We start from the raw sequence: 25,972 nt of genomic DNA, 5'->3' as shown, positions 1-25,972 counted from the left end.
ATACAAGTATGAGTCATATATAACGGTAAAGTAAAACCGCGTGTTCGTCATGTAGTATAGAACTAAACAGTTATGTGGAAGCGGCAGGAAGATATTTGCATGTTCTGCTTACGTCATAAGAGAAAATCACCGTAATTATATTAAGTTAAGAATGTTGTAATATGCACGTACTTGAGACTTCAATATTGGAAAACATGTATTTGTGTAATTTGCGACTTCCGAATTGTAGTACTGATATTATTGGTATTACTTGTGTCTGGTAATCCCACCCAAAACAAAAATGTGAAAGACTGCCAAGTTCGATAATATGGGAATGCTTCGCCTATAAAAGAAGTGAGATCTGAATAAGTACCAAGTTCCATACACATACCTCAGTTAAAAATAGTTACTTTTTAATGATGTTACTTGGCAAGTTTTCATACACCTTGTTATAAACCTACTAAACGCAATGAATCAAGTATTTAATTTTCTATTAAAACTTGCCAAGTAATCATCATTAAAAAGTAACTATTATTAACTGAGGTATGTGTATGGAACTTGGTACTTATTCAGATCTCACTTCTTTTATAGGCGAAGCATTCCCATATTATCGAACTTGGCAGTCTTTCACATTTTTGTTTTGGGTGGGATTTCATTTATTTTTGTAAGGTTGTTTATTTTATTTTTTCTTATGATGAAGTTAGTTAAAGAAATGTCTCATTTATACTATCTTTTAGATTTTTAATATGCACTATGTTTCTTACAAAGAAATGAACTAGATTAACTATGACTAGATTTACCAACTGACTGACATGACATGTTATCATATATTATGTTCGTGGATCAAAGTTACACATTCGTTATTTTCGAAAGTGATTCACACTTGGCCGTTTTCAGATTTTTACTTTACTTTGACTAAATACAAACCTTTGTACCATTCGAAGATATATTATATAAATATAGATAAATTTAGTTCGTTTTAGTTCCTTAGGGGTATAAATTTACACCGGGTATAAAACACCTTAATTATTTTGAAACCGACTCACACTTGGCCATTTTCAGATTTTTCCCTTTACCTTGACATAAAGACCTACCTCCATGCCAAATTTCAAGTCAATACGACCATTGGAAGTGGTCTAGGTTTTTGATGAGTGAGTCAGTGAATCAGTGAATAAGTGAATCAGTCAGTGAGTGTATAGTAAAAATAGCGATTTTCTGACGTCAATATCTCAAGACCTACAATAGGTATATTAATGAAATTTTGTATTTTAGATAAGTGAGGGGGTCTCAACAGATACTAGAAATTTGATATGCGTAAATAAAATAGATTTTGAGTTACAGGGGGGTCGAATTTGGCCCGAAATGGTTCGTGTAATATAACCCACGGCCGGTGTGTCGCCTTTTTTGCTCGAACTTGGCGGACACACTGCCGTGTGTCTAGATAATATTAATAGAGTTGCACGTATCACTCACTTTTATATAGGAATGTGGTATGGCAAAAAAACTGCGCCTATTTAAGCCTAGGGCAGTTTTGTAACTACTAGAGCTGCATAGAAAATTGTTGTCGAATAATAGTAATACATACAGAGAGACATAAATTTTTGATTTGTGGCAAGACACACCTTCTTTTTCTACCCGAAAGGTTGAGTTTTTTACACTTACGAGGTTTTTACTCTAAAGCGTCGTATGTCGTTACGTGAATACAACGTGCGGGGTCGGCAAACTAACTACGTTTCAGCCAAAAACAAAGACTAACATTATTAGCAATTTTATATTAACTGCATTATTAGTTACAAAATAACCTGAAGCCATTATTCAAGCTTTTTCCGTCCAGCGTATGAGAAAGCGGCGATTGTTTGACCTCGCCTTCGCACGCAACGCATACCTTCAGAACGTACGAACGTACCTTTATCTCACGCTTGCTATACGCGAATTTATAATTATTTAACATAGAGCTGTTGTCTTTGTTACGTAAGTAACATGCGTGTAAGGAAGATGGTTAGAGAAATTATGTGTTTGTTTTCCGAGATGATACGTCTTAGTATTTGTGATATCTTCATGTTTCATTTCTTACTAGAAATGGCAGGTTATACTTAAGACGTCCACATCTGATTGTTGTGACTAGTACTGGTGCTATATTAATGTTTCTTTGACAAAATAGAACAATTGTCTTAACTGGTCATCAGGAGTAATAAAATGTGTCAATTTGATCTCCAATTCTCATTATTTGACAACGAAAGGAACTTTTCATAATTGGTGTAAATAATAATAATTTCTAATAGCAAGTACCGATAACGTAATTACTCTCCACCATTTGCACATGCTGTCCTAATTCTGTACTGATCTAAATCGCCTAATCTGAGAATACTAGGTCTATGTACTAAGATAATTATGCGTGACTAAACCGTACCTGACTTCTCGTAACCATTAACTAAACGTAAGTCGTAAACGAGTGAACAGATTAGCGTAAAATTTCATAGACGATAGATCAAGCTTTAGATTACAATTAGCATTATATTGTGTACTGCTAATAATGTGGCTAATGCTGATGGAACGATACATAAATAAGGAGATACAAACTAACGTTTGTCTGTGGTTACGCCCGTCAGCGTATCATAATGATCTCTAACTGTATTGCGATCCTGAATACTTAATTGGCGAATTCAGCCCACGAACCTACAATTGACCGACTTCTATTTTATTGCGGATTTTCACCATTTTCAGACAAACGGGAATCTAAATCCTTCATGAGTCATTTGACAGATAATTTTTGTTTCTTCAAGTGAGCTTTTCCCTTAACTAGATGCTTAATAAAAAAAACCGGCCAAGTGCGAGTCGGACTCGTGCACGAAGGGTTCCGTAAATTACAGTTAAATCAACCTATCTCAAAAACTATAAGAGATACTTTGATCAAACCAAAAATCGTTGAAAGAGTTAATTAGCATGCATCACCTCTATTTTTTTTAGAATTTTATACCCCGTAGTTATAAAAATAGAGGGGGGGGGACATACTTTTTACGACTTTGAGAGCTGATATCTCAAAAACCGTTCACTTTAAGAAAAATGTTTTTTAGAAAACTTTATATCATTTTAAAAGACCTTTCCATTGATACCCCACACGGGTATGTAAATCGAAAAAAAAAAATTCATCCCTCAGTTACATGTATGGGGGGCCCCACCCCCAATTCTTTTTTTTACTATTTAGTGTCATATTTTTGTAGCGGTTCATACAACACATATTCCCATCAAATTTCATCACTGTAGTACTTATAGTTTCCGAGTAAATCGGCTGTGACAGACGGACAGACGGACAGACGGACAGACGGACAGACGGACATGACGAAACTATAAGGGTTCCGTTTTTGCCATTTTGGCTACGGAACCCTAAAAACAACCGCGACATATAACGTGTATGATCAATTTTCTGTTGAACTTCCAATGTGTCAATCACAAGTTGATTTGATTACACGAACAAGATTGACTCGTCAAACAAAACAAACAATTGAATAGCTGATATAATCGAATTAATTTAAACTGTTGGGCCCTCTATCAAGTCCATTCCGTCTGACGAACGATGACACAGTTTCCATTGTTTTGTGTACCGATTTATAGCATATCGAGACATTCGATTGTTTTATTTGCCAGTCACAATCGAATAAGTAGAGCAAGTGAATAATTGAATTTGTTTTGTTTAACAACCATCGTTAATCGATTTAGCTCACGTTACCGCTGCAAGCAATGCCAAATCTAGAGCCGCCTACAGTTACATTCGTTGATTAATAATTTAATCTAATTGAAACTTACTAAAACAATAAATCAAAAAGTGTTCGTGAGAATATTTGTTTATTGAATTGGCAAGATATTTCGAAAGGTTTTAGGCTGCGCTTTAATGTGGTTTTATACTAGCCAGACATCAAGGGCGGGTTTAATAGGTATAGACTAGATTTCTACGGTCAGATATTCATAATCTGTAATAATAGGTTTGATACATGGAATGTGAGTAATTTGTTATTTGTCAACTACAACGCAAATAAGGTAATGTTTGCGTTCTTAGTACCTAATTCTAAGTAATTTTGATCTGATACTTTAGCTTCACAGATTAACTTTTAGACTAAAACAAACTTGTAGCTTACCTTTTTAAATAGTGATTCTTATCTGATATCAAATAAAATCTCACCAAGCAGCAATAGATATTTCTGTCAGCAACAAATGGTAGGCGTAACACAAAATATTTAAAAAGCTTTGTCATTTAAGACAAATTGACGACCGAAAACCGATTTGTTCGACTACAAATAAGCGTTTCGTAATACTTAATCGAGTAATTATTTTAATCTTCCTCTTTTGTTAGAAAACGCTAGCTCATAAATATTCGATACAAAATGTTGACTTTTGATTACAAGTTTTGTTTTACACACTTTTTTTAATAGAAAGATATTAATTGTGGTGATTTCCGAAAACTGTATTTTGTAATTGAATTTCTGTCTATTTCAATTTCTATGAAGTGGTTTTTAACATTTATTTTGATGAATCATTGCGATGTTTTTGTAAGAAAAATTTTAATAAACGTTTTTTCTTTCGTTACTTACATTTAAAATCAATTTCTAGATAATTGCCTGCAAGTGGAAAGTAGGTACTCATGATGCGCAAGCGCTCTAATGCTCTTCATACGCATAAAAGTAGGGCGGGGAAAATGTTTAGTACCTATAGGTACCAAGTCTATTAGAAATATAGGTAGGTATGATGCTGGTCTGTTTCGATCAAAATAAAGAAGACATTGACATTGTTTTCCACGTTTATAAAGAAGAGAAAAAAAAACAACGCACATAATTCTTGAAACAAGACACTGCCGCTCAAGTATTTTTTCTAGACTATGAAAAATATCCACTTTTTGCCCCAAATAAGATAAACGATGTACAGCATTAACTGAAATTGTGGTCTCGTACCTACATAAATAGTATTTCGGCCAAGAGGTCACACCACTAAAGTAAGGGTTGTCAAACATTAATATAGAACAGTGATAGAATTAGTACCTTGTCCACTATGCTAATTTTGTGCAACTCATTAGAAATTCAGCTATAATTAATTAAACAGGCTTTGATAGCCGTCATTTGTAGTACAATGCGGCTCAAACCGCTTTTAGACTACCAAATAAAATTCAATTAAAACTACGTCATGTTTATTTTAAGACAGGTTAATAATAATTAGAAATCCTAATCTTGTCCTGGAGAATATACCTACAGTCAGTGGCAAAACCTTTAAGTGTTAAAAATAACATGGAATCTAAAGAGTCAAAATATTGCCGGAAAACTTGATACAATTTATTACAACTTAACTTCCAGGCCATCGAAAGAGATACCGCGGCCCTAGCACATAAAAAGGCCTACGACGGAACACGACGGTTTTTAGTCAGTAAGAGTCTGACACTCCCTCACCGCTGCTAAACCACAGCGAGAGGGGTCATTTGATGATTTTTGACGTCGCTAAAAAAAAAGCCCATGTAATGTGTAACTAAATATTGTAGGTACTTGAAATATAAAACACAGTTTAAATAATTATATAATAAACCACTGTAACCATTACCCATTACGTTCTGTTTGCAAAGGAAACGACTGAAACATAAAATATTAATGTCATAACATAATTACATTTAGCGGTAGGCGAGATTACCTTTCACGACCACGAAACCTAATCTAGTAATTCCTCTTTCCTATGTAGTTTGATACGAATAAGCCTTATTTATATCACATTCAACTGTCTGACTGTGGTTCATGGTGTGGCCCACCCGCTCCCTTTTTATGGGACCCAATTTGGCTATGATGGGGTCTGTGTCACGATTCATATTAAAATCTTCCTAATATTATTTCTCCTGTCTGTCACAGGTTTCATTAGACCACTAAATTGACATATTTTAGTATCGTAAGATGTGTCAATTTCGAGATCTAATTGAGGCTCAAAATACTTAGTAAAATAAACAACATGAAGTCCTATATTGTAATTGGAAAGTATCGATCTTTATCTGAGTCAACCCTATCATAATAGTTTCGCTTTCCTTCCATTTTGGACGAAATTCACATGAAACAGAGCAAGTCGATTTCGATAAACTGCTTTTTGTACAAAAACTGACCGAAACATCTTTTTGCCTTACATTTTTTGTCACATTTCTGGTAATGGATAACCATCGTCTTATTTTGCTAGTTAGATGTTTTTTAGAAGCCAAGTTTAAGCCTAACTTTTTATTTCAAGCTTGTAGTCTGTGAAGCTTGTAGTGTGAAGGTAATTTAAAGACCTGTAGGTCTGCAGTAAACGTGGAAAGTTCATGCGTCAAATCAGTCAATGACTCACTTCCTAATTAATTGACCTGTAGGTCGTGGGTGGGAAATTAACTTAGGCCGTATTCTGTAGTTACGGCTAGAAGGCGGGACGGTGGAAGGGAATGGTGGGGACAGTTGACCGTCTACGGCGAGGCATCCACGTAGGTAAGCGTTGTAGCTAATCTCAAAAGTATAGCTTCTGTCAATGTTGAGATTTGTGCATTTTATTCGCGGTGTATATGTAACTTATTTATCGTCAAAAAAACTAAGAACTTTTTACTAGACATGGTCCGAAAAGAAAACCGGCACTTGACATTTATTGATATTTTATATCTTAAAGAACATCGGGTATCAAACTAATCTAACATTGTAATTTGATTCTGGGAATTAGGTGCATCTATCAATACTGATTTAATCGCGTCTATTAGTTTTAATTACTAAACAGTTCGAAACACTAAAATAATTTATCAATCATCCCATATCCCACCAGTTATATTTACAGTCGAAGCGCACCTTAAATCTTTTGTACTAATTCGTCTTGCTTTAATTGGAAGTTCCCAAAACTAGTATAACATGCCACATAAATCAACATGTTTGTCGGCTTGCTGAGACAAGTCGACGCTAGATTAGGGCTGGCCCACGTATCTAATATATGTATTGTATAATCTTATCTTGCTCGAATTTGACCTCCCTGTCACTTCCCGTTAATGTTGTAAGAGGCTGGTTGTGGAAGATACGAAGTAATCAGTATGTGAATACATATTTTCTTCTGAGTTCTACCTATTGGTTTAGGTAACCTTATCTTTTTCTCTTCGCTATGATGGATTCTAACTATTCATCAGAGTGATGAAACCGTGAGTATGATGGAAAGACGCCAAATCCTTCCATGATGTAAATAATACGCCAGTATGCATATAAGGAGTCATTCAATCAGGACTTTGGTACAATTTTCATCAACCTCTGCCAAGCCGCTCAATTACCTCGCTGCTAGTAAACACAACCTTATAAGAACCTAATTAGTAAACAACAACAGCAAACACACAACACAGCATTAGCTTCATAGAACCCGACACACAACTTCTTCACGTACTCTGATTTATGGCCATTATTCGCCCACATTGTTTACCCGTACAATTTCAACATTCAAACGGACATTTTCCTAGATTAGTTGTCAACCCTACACTAGATCCGCGGCTATGGAATGTGGCTGTGACGAAACGCAAAGGCCGTGCTGGGTGCGAGCGGTACTTGCTTATTTGAAGTACCTACTATGAAATTAAAGGCAATAATGTGTACCGTGCACCTATATAGTAATCTGTTCGGAAATGATTTAGCTTTAGAAGGTATATTAAAGTCATTAAACTGATTCGATTTGCTATCAACCCGTAATAATGTATGTGATCGTTATAAATAGAGCATTTACTAAAAACGAAAAAACCTTTTACTTTCACCTCAAGTTCTTCATCCTAATTTTGTTCCTTACTTTCATCCTAAATATTCTTCAAAAGAAATATTGTCAGCTTACTTATCCTATAGGTCGATCGAGTAAAGGTGGGTCTATAAAGCGAAACAGCTATATTATTCCATGATTTGCTTATGAACGAGTGGGAGGTAAGCTAAAGATCAAAGCTTATGGAAATGTAACGAGGAAACAGTTATGAAATGAAAAACAGTCTAATGCAGCAATGCAGATACCGCTTGCTTTCTAGTGCTAAAGCAAAATAAACTTTATAGGCATGTTAATGAGGTTACATTTTGCAAGGGCTATATGACTCGAGTGCTTGGAATCTACTTCATCTCAAGTGCCAAAATAAACAAATTGACTGTCAAGACCGTCAATCACCTTCGTCTAAGTACAACTTAGTTGGTGTTTAATGACCGCTTATAATATACGAGCTTAATGTAGAAATATCTCGTACCTACTTACTAAAAAAATCACCATAATTTTGAAAAATGCGATCCGGTCTCCAGTCCAGTCCAGTCGATTCGAACATTATTTAATGTTCGAATTGAAAAACAAAGCATATAAAATACCATGAAATTTTTAACAACTTCATCTGAGCACTTAATCGGCTTCATCCGTTTTTAATATTTTTTCGATGGCAACCCTTTTATTTTTTACGTTGGCAATCAAACAGCTGGCCTGCGCAGACGCACTGCGTACGGAAGACAGGTGCGTTCGCTTCCTTTGTTTAAATCTAACCATAAGATTATATAAAATAAGCAGTTTGAAGTTATTACTAACTGTAGATATTAGGAACTGTTATAGGAAATCAATCTTCAACGTCTAATTTAACAACTAAAGCTGAATGGCTATTTTCTATGTATTTCAGTAAATTGACCACATTTATTAGTTTTGATTTCCTAGTTCTTCAATAAAAGTACATTTTACTATTTTAGTTCTCATTTACCTGCCCGCTGAAAAATAAGATTTTTACTAACATAAATATTAAGTTGTCATTAAATAATTGAATCTTTACGCCCCAAAAAACTTGCTAACATATAACAAACCTCTAAATCAAATATATTACAACACAAACAAACATTAGTCTCTACAACACACAACGCCTCCTTACTTTACAGTTTCAAAATCAATTGCGAAAACAATTAATTAGGTAAACCACCTATCAATCCAAATCATTTAATTGAACATTCAAAAAGCTAAATAGTAAAAGGTTTGTCTATTGGTCAATCACATTTGAATTAGCTGATGCGAAATGAACTGTGAGGCCACGGATTAATATATCGTAATTTGTTAATGGAAGAGAATGTTTGAAATGTAAGTAGTAATGTAAGTCAAAGAAAATAAGACAAATAAGAATGCAATTACCACTCATAGTGGTAGACTGTCTTTTGTTTTAGCCAGCGGCAGTGACGGCCCAAAACAGTCATCTACGATTGAAGAGAGGTGCACGAAAATGAGTCGATGCACGCTGCCCGGTAGTCTCACTACATTACCGACTGATTGATATACACAAGTGACATTAAAACAACCCAAGTTTATTAATTTCCTTTCCAGGTATCTGTTGCTCCAAGAATCAGACCCCCAAGTGGTGTGAACTCTCATAAAAGGTGTCGAGTAGCATCATCAAGTAGTTTGATTGCGAAATGATTGCTAACATCCGGACGAAAGAGGCTTCAATATTATGACAGCTGATTGCACCACTCAAGAAATTAACTGACTTAAAATCTGTAGTTGCGGATCATAAATACACGATCAATGCAAACTGCAACCAATAAATATAGGCATTACTAATACGCAAAGTCAAATAAAGCTACAGTTTCTCTAACGGTACAGTTAAAGGCTTAACTCGAGTATATTAACAAATCAGTATTAAACTAATCGATATAAAATTATAAAGTTTAATCGCCATCTTAAAGTAGGCTATTAGCCAAATAATAATAAATTCCCAGTCATGGTCATGCTAAGCAGCATTATCTAAATTGATGCAAAATATAGTTTACTTAACAAATTGTTACCATAACTATAATATTACAACACAATAAGCGATTTTCGATCGATGTAGGTGGGCGTCGTTCTAATGAATCGATTTCGTTATTCGATTTCAATTTCAATCGAATTCCGATAAAGTTTTAATAAAATTGTTTCTAAAGTGCTGATGTAGATTTGCAGCGTTCTTAAAATAAATGTTGTAATGTTTTGTTGGTTTATAAATTCTACAGATATTTGAATCTCACAGATTACTATAATAGTTACTACGGTAGAGGTACCAGAATCATAGTTCTAACATTTAAGAAGAGATACTATATTATACCTAGTGGTCTCTATGCAGGCTCTCCACATGCCTAGATCAGTCTCATGCTTACATTTTTCCAAAGAGGTTCCTACTTTATCACGATCCCTTTTGATAAGCAGAAGATTACAAGCCAAAGAAAAAACAAACAAAGATTATACACTCAAAGTCCCTATATCAAGAATGTCCTCTAATCAACATCGTATCTCATACAACAGCGATACCGAGCGAAATCGCAAGTAATAACTAGTGTCCAAAAGCGAACAAACTTAATAAATTCAAACATATCGTCGCGGCCAGACAAGTTGTTTAAGTGCCCCGATAATGTTTTCACTTGCACAAACCGACTGTTCAATAAAACCACCAGTTTTATAACCAAAGATTAATCTTAAACTGGAGCGGAATTTGTTGTAAAACAAGTCTTGCAAACAATTCTTGCACAACTGTTATACTTCTGTTGAATTTTTATGGAGCTCAAAAAGAATTCTAATCGCATGTAATTGGTTGTATTTGTATCTGATTACGGAGAAGCTGGAGATAAGGTTGATAGTGCATTGCCAATCAGATTGCGAGCACGTGATAAATTGTACCGTTACATCATTGCATCACTGTAAAATGACAATTTATTGATGCATTACACAAAATCGGGGAACTGAAGTGGCTCCACTTAATTATCAGAATGTCAATCTGAATGAGACTAGCACTTTTGGAGGGCGACGGAGCGGATGCAACCATCCTATGATTATAGGGAGTAATTAAAAGAGGCATTCATATACATCGAAAATGATAGATTAGTCTAAAACAATCGCATGGGCCACATAGGTTTGGGCAACACAACACAAAATGGCGATTAATTAACTGCCTGTACGTGCTTTACCAGTAGATAAAGTATGGAATATAATGTAAGGCAATAAATCATTGAACGATTTATCTATACGATTACGAGATCGTCACGATATCGTGACACCATATTAGAAGGTATACAATAACTTAACAATAACCAGAACATTAATAATCAAAAGTCATTATTTATGTCTCTATATAATATTAAGTCAACAGGAGCCATTAAATTAATGGGCGTTAATTAAGCGACATTACTTATGCAGTCGTAAATTTTTGTTAATATGTGATCTTAAACCAGTTGCACGCTTGAGCTGGTCACACGATGTAAATGGAAAACATAAGAAGTTATGCCACTAAACATGTTATTGACAAACGTGAGAACATCACAAATAAGTGATATCACATATCAAAGTCATGTATAACATTCAACGTACTTTTTTAACCTCATAAAATCCATATGACACAACGAAAAAAAGCTGATAGGTAATCCAAATTAAAATTTGAATAAATAAGAAAAACCCCTTTAAGTGACACTGCAAAGGCGATTGTATCTATAAAATAAAATATAGGTACTCATAAACGTCAAAATCAATGTCGTACCTTCACAGCTTAATAATGAATCCCGAATAATGTCTATAAGTATCTGATTTCATCGAATGCCACGATCACTACCTGAGCGGAATGACTTGATTCCTAAAAGGAATTATCGTAAAATATTATATCAAATCTGTTTCATCAGATTACTTGATTTTTAGGGTTCCGTACTTCAAAAGGAAAAAACGGAACCCTTATAGAATCACTTTGTTGTCCGTCTGTCTGTCTGTCTGTCTGTCAAGACCCTTTATCTCAAGAACGCGTGGACGTATCAAGCTGAAATTCACATGAAATACTCAGGTCTATTGTCCCTTTAAGCTGTGAAAATATCAAACTTCTAAGCCAAGCCAATCAAAAGATACAGCCAATTATGTCGATATTTTCAACAAATTTTGGACACTCGCAAAGGAATCAAAACCTACAGGATACTTCCCGTAAACTCAGAGTCTTGAAATTTGGCATGAAGCATTGTCATATAATGCAAGTATAGGAAAAATTGCGAAAATCTCATTTTTTTAGTTATATAATATAAAAAAAATATTTTAATAAAATGAAACTTACTTCCTTATTTCTCACGAACGTATAAAGGTACCAAATTGAAATTTATACCAAATACCTAGGTCTATTGTCCCTTTCAGCAATGAAAAAATCAAACTTCTAAGTTAACGCGATCAAAAGAAACAGCAGTTTTACCGACACCTTAGACGAATTCCCGTCGCACGCTAGGGAATCAAAACCTACAAGGTACTTCCCGTGAACTCAGAATCTTGAGATTCGGCACGAAGCAACGTTATATAGTACAGATAAAGGAAAAATTGCGAAAATGATAAATTTGAAGTTACATAAAATATTAAAATGTTATTTTTGCTTACATGACATAAAATATTTTTTTAATAATTATAAACTTACTACCTACCCTTTTTCACATGAACGCGTAGAGATATTAAAGTTGAAATTCATATCAAACACTTCTTAAATATAATTGCCTCTAAACTGTGAAAAATTTTTAATCATTCAAAGGTCATTGGGCACCTTAGTATGGAAACCATACCCATGGCGGATACAAACGAAATATAGCACAGTATAATGATAAAGGCTCTGATTTACTATGGCATTAGTCGCATCAATGTGAACCATGGGAATCTAGAGAAAATCAGGTGTAAACATCAAATATTTTCCTCATTTCAATGGGGAATTTAAACGACCAAGTTTGACGGATTTGAGAAATCATTTCTTTGTAGTGAAAGAGTATACTCGCCGTTTATTTCCATTGTCATCAGGTCAGGATCTGATGATGGAATCCTGAGAAATCGACGGCAACTATCAGAAATTGTAGGCATGCATAGGATTAAAACTTGATTCTCAGATGTATGTCTGGTGATACTATCAAACAGTGAAAGTTTAGAGCTTACCTGATGATGGAGACGTGAGAAAGTCGAGAGAACTCTATGTATGTTTAAAAAAATAAAAGATCCCATGAGTAGTGAATTCTCATCACCTAAAATAAAATAAGCTCCAACACAAGGTTACGTTATAAATTGTAAAGGAGTTCCCATAACTATATCTGATCTTTGCTATCGATCCCACAATGGCAGTTAAACCTATCTATGTGGAAAGTCTTCGCCAATACGAATAAAATAAGAACAAACACATGGTAGTTGCAACATACCGTTCAGAAGTTCCCTCGACTCTCTGTAGTCTCCATAATCAAATCAGCTAAAAACATTCACTGTTTACAAGTACCCTCAAAAATACACTCACATGTCTGGTTTTGACTCGATGCGTGACTACAATATTCAAGAGTTCCTCATCAGAACCTGGTCATCCGAATTGGCATGTTCTTTCTTTATGAAAAGTCTTTAACAATAAAAACTAACCTGTACAATCCTCTGAAACTGCTTGTCTTTTATATTTTTCAAACGATCCTGGACATTCGTCTCCATGGAATTTTAATAAAATATTTATATTCAAAGAAACGTCATACCATTCTCCACGATTTAAAACTACTTTGATTCATGTCCGTCACTTTTTACAAAGCGGGTCAGATATGCCCAATGACCTTTAAGACATAATTAGTTATTTTCAATCAGATTTCTGAATGATGACTATAAAATGTTGTATATAAATAACTTTAATAAAATAACTTTTACAAGGTACTGGCCTACTATTTTAGGTATATTATAAAATAAAAAATATTAGCTATTTTGACTCTCACGAAATTACCATAACTATGATTGTTCTAAACTGAACGGTTGGCGCGTGACTCACTTTTTATCTATACAGGATTTGTACGGAACCCTCGGTGCGCGAGTCCGACTCGCACTTGGCCGGTTTATTTTAACTATAAAAAGTTTTACGTTTCAATATTTTATTTTATTTTACTTACCTTCAATCTTGTTTCACATTTATATGTTTTAGCAAGTTTCCCTGAACCATAAGCAAAAAAATCGAAAGAGATTGACATCCATTTCTTAATCTCTCTCCTTAATCAATTCGGAGAGAAAAATATAATAAATAAATCCAATGATCCACACCCAAAACTCAATTTTAAAATCCACAATTGAAATTCAAACAACGTATACGATTCACATTAATGAGACATCAATCACTGCAAACCGACATCTAATTGAGCCGTACACTTACTGATTAGACAAAAAAGTTGTCGCATGAAAAATGAACGTACTTACATTTTTAATACAAGTCTAAGATCTAAACCAGCTTATCTTTTTGCTACCATCAACATAGATCAACCAGTAACCACTGGTTTCAAGCCCGTTAACTACGCGTGTCGAATCGAAAACGAATCGACAACCGCACATAATGGATGTTACATAAAATTGCACTTACGCAGAAATTATGACACCGAAGTGTTCGCATTACTCAAATTATGCTTCCTTCTCGTACATCTGAAACAAGAAATTAAATGTATTAGATAATATATCACTATAAGGAAATAAAACAGGACGACATGAAAACGTACTTATTAAAATCCGTGATAGTTTAATGAATAAACACTTTTTACTATTGAATCCTTCATACGTAACTGCAGAAGGGAAGTAGCTCATAATAACAAATGAACGTACATTTCCTCAAACAAAACACAAAGCAGTTCATATCAATGAAATATCACAAAGTTCCCAATAATCTGAACCTAAATCGAAAGGCAAAGTTCTAGGAACCCATCGCTTCCTACAGCAACAAAAAGTCGTTGCATCATGATCCTTAAGGTCAGCTCCCAACATTGTCTAACCACAATGGCAATTGTGAGAAAGAATCGCCACGGAACAATAGGACCGAGTCAGCAATTAGCAGTACCAATTAAATATTTGTTTAGATAGCATATTGTTGTGGTCGATGTGTCGGCCTAAACAAAGATGAGCAGAGAAATTGAAGACAATTGTTTGTGGTTCGCAATTTGATTTCTGATCCTTTCTTGTAATTTCATACTTCGATTTGAACAGAGTAATAGCAGTTGGAATTCTATACACTAAAGTTTATCGACTCAATCATTGTCAATCTGAAGAGGAATAAAAGCTCAATAAAATCAAATACAATGGAGATCTGAAAGAAAGTGACTGGTATACAAAATAAAGGTATCCTCAATAACACTAACCTAGTATCTCTTCGTAAGTGTATATCGATAAAATTGAAGATGATAAATAAGAATAATCGTACGTAGATGACATGACAACAGACCTATGGGCCAATTGTTTCTTTATAATGGAGAAAAAAAATCCAAGAATAAAATTATAGTATACGCAAAATCACATTAACCTTGGTACTGGGAACATGTCCAACCATGGAATGTAACCATAGGTTGTCATTAATTGATTACATGGAAACAGAATGCAAAATAAAAGGATAGCCTCATTGTTCTTCTGTTAGTGAGGCTTTTATATCTCCGGATTTGATTCTGAGATTTAAAATGAATCACTAGGTTTCTTGTAGTAAAATATAGGGGTCGATTGCCTGGTACAATAAGTTTCTATGAAGCAAAATCTTATTGTTATATTCAAATTGAATATTACGATTGTATTTAAAAGGGGAATAAATACTGCTAAGGCAACACAAATAGACAGTATGGATCCGAAGTTTAATTTGGGCATTAACCATGCAAAAGTTTTTTGTACGTAATCATCATATTCCAACGTAGACATACAAAGAAACTTGGTGTCATATACAAGCAAAACAAAAAGAAATGTAACATAACAACCCTTGCATAAGTGATGTCAACGTTTCGGTGCGCTGCGTAGGCGCACAGTGGGTGTGGGAACCGGTCCACGTGACTCACTTGTTGGACAATAATTTTGGCGGTCCGACAGTTACGTCATCAAATTAATAGGAATAGGGTTGAAATGTTTAAGACGATGGTCGTAAACCCAGTTGATGTCAAAATATTAAATGGCAAGTGTACTGAAATATTGACTAAAAGTCGTGTAATGAAAGCTGAGTAAGGATTGGACACGGCAGTTGAATTATTTTGTTTTGATGAAGTAACTCCTTGATCGTAGAGAAAACGAGTTGAGCTATAAAGTGATCAACTACATTAATTACGTAGAAAGTTAATCAATAGATGCAATCTGTGAATTCAGCTTGTTTGTAATAGAGACTTGAATATGAAATATTAGTCTAATGTTTCATCTTTTGCTATCATGCGATTTTATCAATGACTAAGTTATTAACATCATAAATATTAACTAGCAAGGTATATCATAGTTAGGGGTATATTTATTTCTTCGAATAAGACTTTGGTCATATGATTGGTGTTTCGTATTCCAAAAATATATTTTGTAGCTATTCGATCTTCGTAAGAATTTCTGTTCACAGTCCAATTCAAATGCCATTAATACTTCTCCACGTTTTCAATTTACACAAGCATCACTACGAAAGGTAGTCAGTATAAAGTTAATCTAGTCATTTAAACTAATCCTACTAATAACTTGCTTAAATGTTTTCACACTAAATCCATAGCGTGAGTAGTAAACGAAATTAAGTACCACTAAAGTAATGCCAGGTGGCAGCTAGTCTACCAGTAGGATAATAATTTAATCCTATTGGTTCATATTAGTTTCGAGTAGTACAAGACACCTTCTAAGATCCAATTGGGAAACGTTTCTATCATATATTAATACAGCTTACGGCCTACTTTCAACTACAACATTTTGAATGTTTAAATCCAGCCTGGATTAAGGATCATTTAAAATTGTATTATAGTCTGCGCATAATATTAACATATCTTAACTTGCTTATTGCTTTGGCCATTCGGTAAGGGTGACGATTTTATGTCTTTTTGGATCAACGATGATGGATTAACTAGCGATATCAATCATCTTAATCTTCAAGTTTCCGTATGTTACACCACGTTTCTATAAACTTGTTCACGACTGGTTTGACTGGGCATCAAACCTGATCGATCATTAATAGATTTATGAGAAACAAGAATTGTATCGGGTTGTTGAAATGCTCTTTTTGCTTACCATCTAACTAAATTCAAAAGGATTCTTTTTCTGATATTTTTATGGTTTGGGTAACAGTGGTAGCATCTTAATTAACATGTATAAAAACCTCGGAATTCGAACTGAGATCGACAAACATAGTTTAGCAATTAGCAGATTTAAATAAAAGCGAAGTTCAGGTTGATCAAGCTTGTTGCGTCTACGCTTATAATTTTTGTAACAGGTTGTTTTAAAGGATTTCATGCACATGTGAACGCCAAAGCGTCTCCATACATATATTTTTTAACGTATCATCATATCCAAAGTAATTGAACCGCAATAATACATATGTATTTGGTATTGAAAGTTAATAGCATTTGATCACGCTAAACATAATAATATACCTAGTTACCTACTTAATAAAATTAGACCGCCAGAATATTTTGGAATTGCAACTCGATCTTTCGTAATCGTTGTAACTGTAAACGAAATCGATTCATGTATACATCGAATGGTGTTGTGTAGGGGACGAAGAACACGGAACAAAAAAATAAAAGAATAGCAGTTTCTTTTCGGCTTTCGCTGCGCGTGGGCAGTTGGGAGTTACTCTGAATGAAATCATTCAAACAAACATGAACAGGTTGAATAAATAAGCATTGAATATAATAGGAATTCTGATCACAAAACGAGATTTATTTGTGCCACACTGGTAGTCTGTGCTAACGATGTATTTAGTAAGCTCGCTGAGATCTCAATACTGGTCAAAAGTTTATCTACAAATTCTAATAAATAACTTGATATATCTTACGTCTCTATTTAGTAAAGGAAATTGTTATTTGATATACATATTCCAATTTTCAGATAACGTCTTTAATTTAGATCCGACGTTTTGGTAGATAACAAACAAAATTATAGTGCAACATCAGCTGTGACAGAGCATAAGCTTACGAATTGTGTATAAAGAGAAGATATAGTCGAGATAAACTTAAAAAATGTACAGGTTTGCAAGAAAGAAAAAGGTCTTTAATTAGTAAAAAAAAAACAATTGAAGAAAACTATTTTGCACATTCGCATTAAGATGAACACAACTTAACCCATCGTTTAGTCGCTTTTAAACGAACTTTACAATAAACACCATTCTAGCATGACATGTCGCAACTATTCCCAAATTCTCATCATTGTCTAAAACCTATTGTAATAATACCAAATGACCCACTTCATAACTTCGAGCCTAAACAAGGCTGCTAATTTGGAATGCAGCGTTAAGTATTTTTCCTCTAAACTGAAAGCCGTTGGAAGTCAATTAGTATGCACAAATGATGGAGGAAAGCCGGTTCTTGTTTTGTGTAGATAAACATAGATGATGGCAACTAATTGAAGGCTTTCAAGCAGTTTTGCTTACGTGTTCGGAAATTGTGACAGGTTGTATGATTTTGTAAGTTTGAGAATAACTTTTCGGGCAGACGCTTTCTAAACACGTATTGTCTTTTTGAGTTTGGTTATGTGCAGTCTGAAACCTCTTATCACAATACTTACTAAAATGTACTATTATGTCGTCTATAAGACGTTTCCTTTTAAATAAGTGTATTTTCTTTCCTTCTTCCTTTCATGTCTCTTAATGATAAACAAATTCGTGTTCTATAATTTAATAAAAATATATTTAAGTATTCATTATGTTTAAGTATGAAGAATTTTTCTCAACACTCGGGAGCCAAGTCGCTGGATCTCTCACTTTACGACTAACACTTAGGTGCCAATTCATAGAGCACGATTCAATTTCGACTGAAGATAATAAAACTGCACCTTAGACTCATAAAATATTAACGCTCCCTGTCAAAGTTCAGTAGAAACAGCTGTTTTAACATTAAACGGTATATTTATGATCCACGAAGTATTACTGTTTTCTTAACTGGGTACTTAGTTTGACATTGTTTTTGGTCACGTAGAAAACATAAAATATTGCAATATGTTTTAAAGATCCCACATTGTTCGAATATTTTGTAGGTAATAAATAAACGATCATAATATTTTGAAGAGAACGGAGTATTTGATAAGGCTCATTTGAAAGTAAAACCATTTCACTAAATAGACACACAAATAAAAAAATTGAGTGTCTTCAGAGACAGATGTCGATTGAAACTATTCTACGCAACAAACTATAGCACTACAGTCTGAAACGAAGAACAAATAAAAAAAACACCTTCATCCAATACTTTTAAAATTTCCTAATCCGTAGACACGGCTTTGAAATACCAGCGGCAAATCATACATGAGCAAATAAAATCGAACAATAAAAAAGTAATGTCGGCAAACTGAATACAGCAAGTGGCCAATTGACATTTCCTTCAAATGGAATTTTATCGAGCCATTCTCTTGTCCTTTAGTTGGTCTTACATGGCTAGCAGTTTTTTAACAAGCCCAGACAATACTGAGACATACAGCTTGTGCGGCGGGGTAACATGAAAAAATACCTTTAAGGCTTTGCGTCCACTTCTTGTCTTGTACGAAGCATGGTCAATGGTATTCGCAGGACTTGGCATAAATAAGTTTCTTTAAATCTTATTTTAAATACTTAAGAGGACGTCTAAAATTGTCTTAGTTCACTTCAGTCAATAGAGTCACCTATCAGCCTCATTGGAACTGTTATCTTGATCAATCAAGTCAATAAATTAAATTAAAGACAATTTACACTTCAAAGCAAAAAATTCTAGCACGCACTTCGCATGTTTTTACACAATTCAAGTTAATTGACCGGCCACAAAGCCCCTATGTCATACATCGTTAAAAGCACGTAACAGTATCCAGTTTGAATTGCGTAAAGACCGACGTAGCCAGTTGATAGGAACAAAAAATCACCGAATACGAATACATATCGGTATAAACTCGATCAGCCGGCAACGCTCACTTTTTGCACGCATGTCCACTCTCGAGCACCGCCCTTCATTAATTTTATTAAAGTACAAGAATATAATAACTGGCAATCTGGCAAATCGCACTGCTGCCTGGTCGTAAAAGTTGAGACAGATGCAAAATTAGAGATATTGGGGATAATTGTGGAAGTGGAAAAAATTTAAAAGCTAAATTTTTCCCCTGATCCCTCAGCGATGAAGAGCAAAATTAGTAAAAAATGCTCCGAAAATTTTTAATTTCGACTTCCACAAAATTTCGACTAGTGTGTCTAAGCCCATAAATTACCCACAGGAAATATTATGAAAGCACGACAAAGAATACACAAAAAACACGTAGTAAATCATATCCAATCATAATTTAAAAGAATCGCCTTTAACCTACCGTTGATTGAGCACTATATTTGCATAAAGAAACTTTCGAAACTGTCTTTATGAATATTAATTACACTCAATCAAGTTGGTAAACTGAACGAAGCTAATTGGCACCACCTAACATGACTAGATTACTTTATCGTAAGGAACTGGTATAAAGGTGGACGGCAAAAAGCCACCGTGACTCGAGGCTGGCTTAATCTATCTGTCAGTGAATAATGTGGACACGCGTCGATCAGTCTGCTGAACTAATTTCAGTGGAATCAGTGGGAGGACTTAGAGAATGGGTAATTTTAATGGTCGGTTAATGATTTCAATTAATTATCTAACTAATTTATTCAGCCGTTGCTTTGCAATTTTGAGCTCAAGCAGCTGTAAATGAAACACCCACGGGTACAACGATTTGATGATATCTTAATTATTCAAATATAGCCAATGCTATAATGCATTTAGCAGATGTTGTCTAGCCATATAACCTGAGGCACAGAATGCTTTGAGGATATACTACCACCAATGAAAATTGATGAAAGTGACGATAATTTAATAAGAGACAATAAGCTACATATCACATGAACCGATATGGGTAGAGATGATGTAACAGCCAAGTTACCACAGACATCGATTAAAATCAGGCGTCAGAATAAGTGCTTGTAACAAGCTGCAATAAATAAACCAAGAAATAGTAGGTTTACAATAGAAATCGCGTTAAACATAAAACGTGATTTGCAGGTAAAATGTGAATCTCCCACGTTCGAAGCTTCGCAATGACATTTGAAACTTGAGAATTAATGTCTTTAGGGAAACTACAATCTCCCTTTTTAATAGCATTGTATAACACCTGTTTCATCAAACAGCTCATGTAATACAAATGTAAAAGACATTCTTTAGATATAAAGATAAAAACGGTTAAATTAGGAAAAGTAATTATAAAGGATATTCTAATTGAAACCAGTTTAGTGCTGCTGTAACCTCGGAAGGCAAATAATATTAATAAAGTAGAGTAAATTACGTAAAATATAACTTAAGCAATTACTATGCATGTTCACTGGACTTGGACGTTTTGTAATGGCTCAATTATTGTAATTGGAATATGTCTCTGAACACCTACGTAGAGTTAGATATTTAGAAACGAGGCTTTATGAATAATCTAAAATGTAGAAATTTGTTTGCAGAGAGTAAAGTGAACACAGAAAATGCTCCATTTGCATAACATCATCCACCCGGTAGCTAAAAAGCCTGAAGCAATAAAGATTTTTAATTTGCTGAGTCAATAGAAGCTTCTAAATGTAAACGAATATTTAATGAGCGCAAATTCTCAGAAAACCCAATCCCGTCCCAAGTTAAAACCGTGGCGAATGATCGTCAGGTCTATAAAAGTTCAAGCTTCGACCAGTCAAGGTCCCGATGATGCCGTTATCGGAACACCGACGTCACGAGACCAGCGGTGCTTTCTGCACTTCGGAATACTTCGGATGCACGCCCAACGAGTTTCCATTGTAAGGTCGAGACTTGATTTAGGATGTCGTCTGTGAAAGCACGGTAATTGCTTTCTCTTCGATTGTGAAGCAATGATGGCCGTTCGATTAAAGCTGCCTTTATATCAAGGGTAATATCATCAGTTACTTCTTTTCCCAATTAGATGGGATCGGCTTTGAGTCTAACTGGATGCGGTCTATCAGTGCAGGTTTTACAAGCAGCGAATATCGTGCAGGTAACCATTGCCCAAATAGGTCATACTGGGCAATAATTTTGTATTGCCTGAGTCCATTGTATAGTTTCGAAGCAAGTCACTGCCATTTAGTTTTATATGTTCCAAAGTAAATTAAACAATAATAACATACTTTCACCTTAAATCAGGAAAGTAAACACATAAGTTACGTCGGCCTTTCGTTTTATGTCATAAAGTTCTCCAGCTAAGGGCAAATTACAACACTGACCAAACTGAAACAAGGTCAATCACGTAACTTTCTTTCCAAAACTGAACGAACATGTTTTTAACGAACTTTATCTATAACACGTCAATGTTCGTATTTTAATGGAAACAGGTATAGCAACGTCACGAGCGGCATTTACTTATAATCAAGAAACGAGCTAAGAAGTCCGCTGATTGTCTAGACTCTAGACTCGAGCCAGTATAGTGGCACTGCTGTTAAATAAATTGGGATCGCAATGATCGGATAGCTGAGTAATCGCATGCCATAAAAGGGGGACAAAATTAAAAACGTTTAAGCAATTACTGTGGTAAGTGAGACAAAAAACTTGAAAGTTGACGAAGAGGGACAAAGAGAACTAGTAGCAGCTAATGAGAATGCTACAATGTAAGATATTTTTCGAAAGCAAGAAAATAGCATTACAAACGGCAGTTAGCGAAAAAGACATCAAGATGAAGTCAAGGCGATGAAAGAAACCGAAAACATTACGGTCATCTTATCGCATTACAAAATTTGTACCAACTTGAAAAACGCACTTTAACTCGTTGTTTGACAAACATAAAAACTATTTAAACTATCCCAAGCATCTCAGAACCTCGGTCCACCTAGTTAATTTCGATTTTACTAGCCAAATAAAGCCAACATAGATCGGATAGCCTTTCACGTACGTACACAGACGATAATGGACAAAGATTAAGATCTTTTTCGAATGAAATCGTAAGTAATGGACAGACTGGTCGTTTCCATATTGGGCTGTGAGGATTAGACACTGGCATTCGTTACAAACATTTTATTATAGTCACCAATGATATGTTATCATTTCCATTGGTCGTACAACGTGTAAATTATTATGGGGGAACAAATAGATGGGCGGAATTGCCTTTAGTAACAAGAAGTTATTGTTCCCAAGAATCTAGGAGTGTTCATGAAAAAACCATAAATTCTAGTGACAGTTTCTATTGTCGAATTAAACTTTGTTCCGTGTTTTCTTATACTTTATTTTGTACCCAGCTTTTCGTTCTATTTCTTGACAAGCTTTAGTTAACAAATCTGATTGAGTGCAAAATAATTTCTACATCGTTGAACATTACAAACCCAAGCTTACGCTAGACCTTACAGTTGATATCATTCGCTACTAAGAAAGTGAATTCAAAATATAGGTACTAGGAAACAAAGGACCACTGTTGAAACAATATTCGTTTCTGCTATTTGATTCCGATTTTAAAATATTCAAGGACTTTAATCTGCAACATTGTACAGAAATCTGAGTCTGCATTAGCTAACTCGGTTTCTTTTCCACAAAAACTATGTAGTTTGTCGGCCAGCCAAAACCGTGAGGTCAGTTAGGCGTTTAACTTTTGGCCAGACACGACACGATAATGTCACCGATTGCGAAAGTCACGCGCAAACACAACCACACTCGCGAGCAAAGCGGACCGAAATCAGGCGGATAATTCGATTCGTAACAATTACTCGATGGTGAAATTCGGAAACTCGATTTTTTGCTATAATTCCGATCTTACGTTGCATTGGGGTCAGAGTGTCTGTGCACAAGTGCTTATTGAAAGAGAAAAGGGACCTTGGTCTTAGTAACATAATACGAATTGTTTCCGGTCATGAATCATTTTTTGCTGTCTTCTATTGCTGAATGCTGTTTTTATTGTGGGCAGTCTCGGATATCAAAATTGACTTTAACATGTCAGTGTTTTTGTTGTGTTATGTATTTCGATGCAACCAACTCTGGTGGGTCTCACATCACAAAATAATTTTTACTCAAGATTTTCTTTTCTCAAATGCACCATTGCTAGAAAAACAACCGACGAAAGCATACCTTGAAGACTATAAAGCTCATAACGAAGCAGGAAGCGATAGTCCACGTAATGCTGCCATTCATACGGCTATGAATCGCATCTTTTAACGGTGCCCATAGTCGTACGAGTACTTTTTACTACAGTCATCACAATTTCCCGGTACATCGGCTCCGTATCAAGAAAGTTGATATCAGTTGTGGATGTCACTGGAACTAATTATATGATTCGATAATGGCTTTGCTTTCGACTTTACGCTTTCATAGTTCGTGCCATACAAAGTCACATGTTCTATAGTGAGAAAAAAGAATTGATTGGGTGTTGATCATGTGTGAAATTAGCATGTCATTCTGGTCATTTGAACAGTCTACTAAGTTTTCTTTTATTGCATTAAAGCATTGGGAATAATAATTTTATTGCTGTTCTTTTTTAAAGAAAGTAAGGGTACAGCAAGAACTCTATTGTTTTAAGTTAAATGCTCCATTAATATTACAGTTATTAATGATGATTAAAACAATTTATCTTAACAACCAATTGGGCGTTTCAATGGATTTTCATATCGCAAGCCCCTAATTATTTATAGTGAAATATAATTACAGTCCATACAAAACGAGGCCAATGTAGGAGTAGCGTGTATTGATATTACTAAAATGATGCGTAGAGTTGGCATATCAAGGTGAAAACAATCTCTAGTTACACTTAATGACAGTTATTTTAGCATTTGCATAATTTATTATTGAAATTAAGACGAAACAAAAGAAAATCCACTTAAGATATATTTAAGCAATCAAGCCACTTAAGGTCAAGAGATACATTATTTTAGTTGCGAACAATTGGATTGCCAAATAAAATCCATTCGAATGAGAATGTAACGTTTAAAGTAGTCTACGAAATTGCTCAGACTCCAACAGTGTATGTAACGAACTGTAGGGTCACGATAAAACTTTTGCCTTTTAAATATCCCAGACAGCAAAGCAATAATGGTTCTTCCTCAGAATGCATTTTACAACTGCGAAATTTCAAGCCGTCGACAGCTTTCGGATTCAGCTGTCTAAGACTCCCTGAGAGATTGATGTGTGGATCATTAACAGCCCCAGTCGTCCGTGCACACTCCCTGCTGAAGACCGAACAGTCAGTGTTGCCAGCCTTAGCTGTCTAACAAGAGAAAGATGTGCCGATAAATTGAATATAAATTAGGTTCAGCAACATGTTTTATTTAAACTGTAAGCCGTAACATCTTTAAGAAAAGTTACTGATAGTATTTTTATATACGCAAAAGGTAGTTACCAAGCCTTTATTGATCCTAATGAGCTCCTTGAAAGCTAATGTATACGGCAGCGAATTGAAATTTCCCGAGATTCGATCAGCGGTTTCGTTATTCTGAAATATAGGCTCTGATTTGAAAGTTCTCTGGAACAACATTCCCAACCAATATTTGCAACGGTAGCAGACCGCTGAACTAGCAAACATAAAGCGACAATTGGTCGTAACAATCGGTTATCTATTGCAGTTTTCATAGCTCTCGTTTCGCCTCAAGCTTATAAACTGATAGCTATAATTAGCACCCGAAACGTGGGCTTACGATATCGAGTATCTAATCGATACAAGAGATCCATTTTACAATTGTGAAAGAAACTGCAGGCAATTTCAAATAGCCACCCGCCGCGTTTACTCCGCCTAATAGGGTTGTTACTCAAATATTCCTAGAATTCGAAAAATTAAGCGAATGTTCGCAGTGCGGGAATGACTGAGTGGTATGCCTATTTAAATTCTTAACAAGGAGCTATTGTTATGTAATCACCTGGAACTAAGTACCTTGTTAATTTTATGGCTGATGTCTTGCTTCTTAACTCGCCTATTATGACAAAGTATGGCATATGAGTAATTTATTTTATGGCACCGTAAACTGCTTAAAGGAACTTAGAAATAAGGTTTTGTCCTTATGCCGCAGAAGTAACAACCCTATAATCGACACCTGTCTCGAATTTTATTACAGTCTCTTCCTGCAACTTGTAAATTGGTATTCGAATTCAAA

At 34.9% G+C, this 25,972-nt stretch overlaps 1 protein-coding gene across 2 annotated transcripts in view; it reads right to left on the bottom strand.

Annotated features, from left to right (window-relative positions):
* Positions 1–25,972, bottom strand: part of LOC110381684 (cadherin-99C) — a 146,339-nt gene that overhangs the window by 43,144 nt on the left and 77,223 nt on the right. For both annotated transcript variants that reach the window (XM_064037795.1, XM_064037794.1), the window contains one exon: positions 14,330–14,388. The gene's annotated coding sequence lies outside the window, so the exon portion shown is untranslated. The remainder of the gene's footprint in view (positions 1–14,329; positions 14,389–25,972) is intronic.

The sequence above is a fragment of the Helicoverpa armigera genome, chromosome 14 (assembly GCF_030705265.1).
Source record: "Helicoverpa armigera isolate CAAS_96S chromosome 14, ASM3070526v1, whole genome shotgun sequence".
Taxonomy (NCBI): Eukaryota; Metazoa; Arthropoda; class Insecta; order Lepidoptera; family Noctuidae; genus Helicoverpa; species Helicoverpa armigera.
Note: the sequence above shows the minus strand (reverse complement) of the source record. Positions and strands in the feature narration are given on the sequence as shown.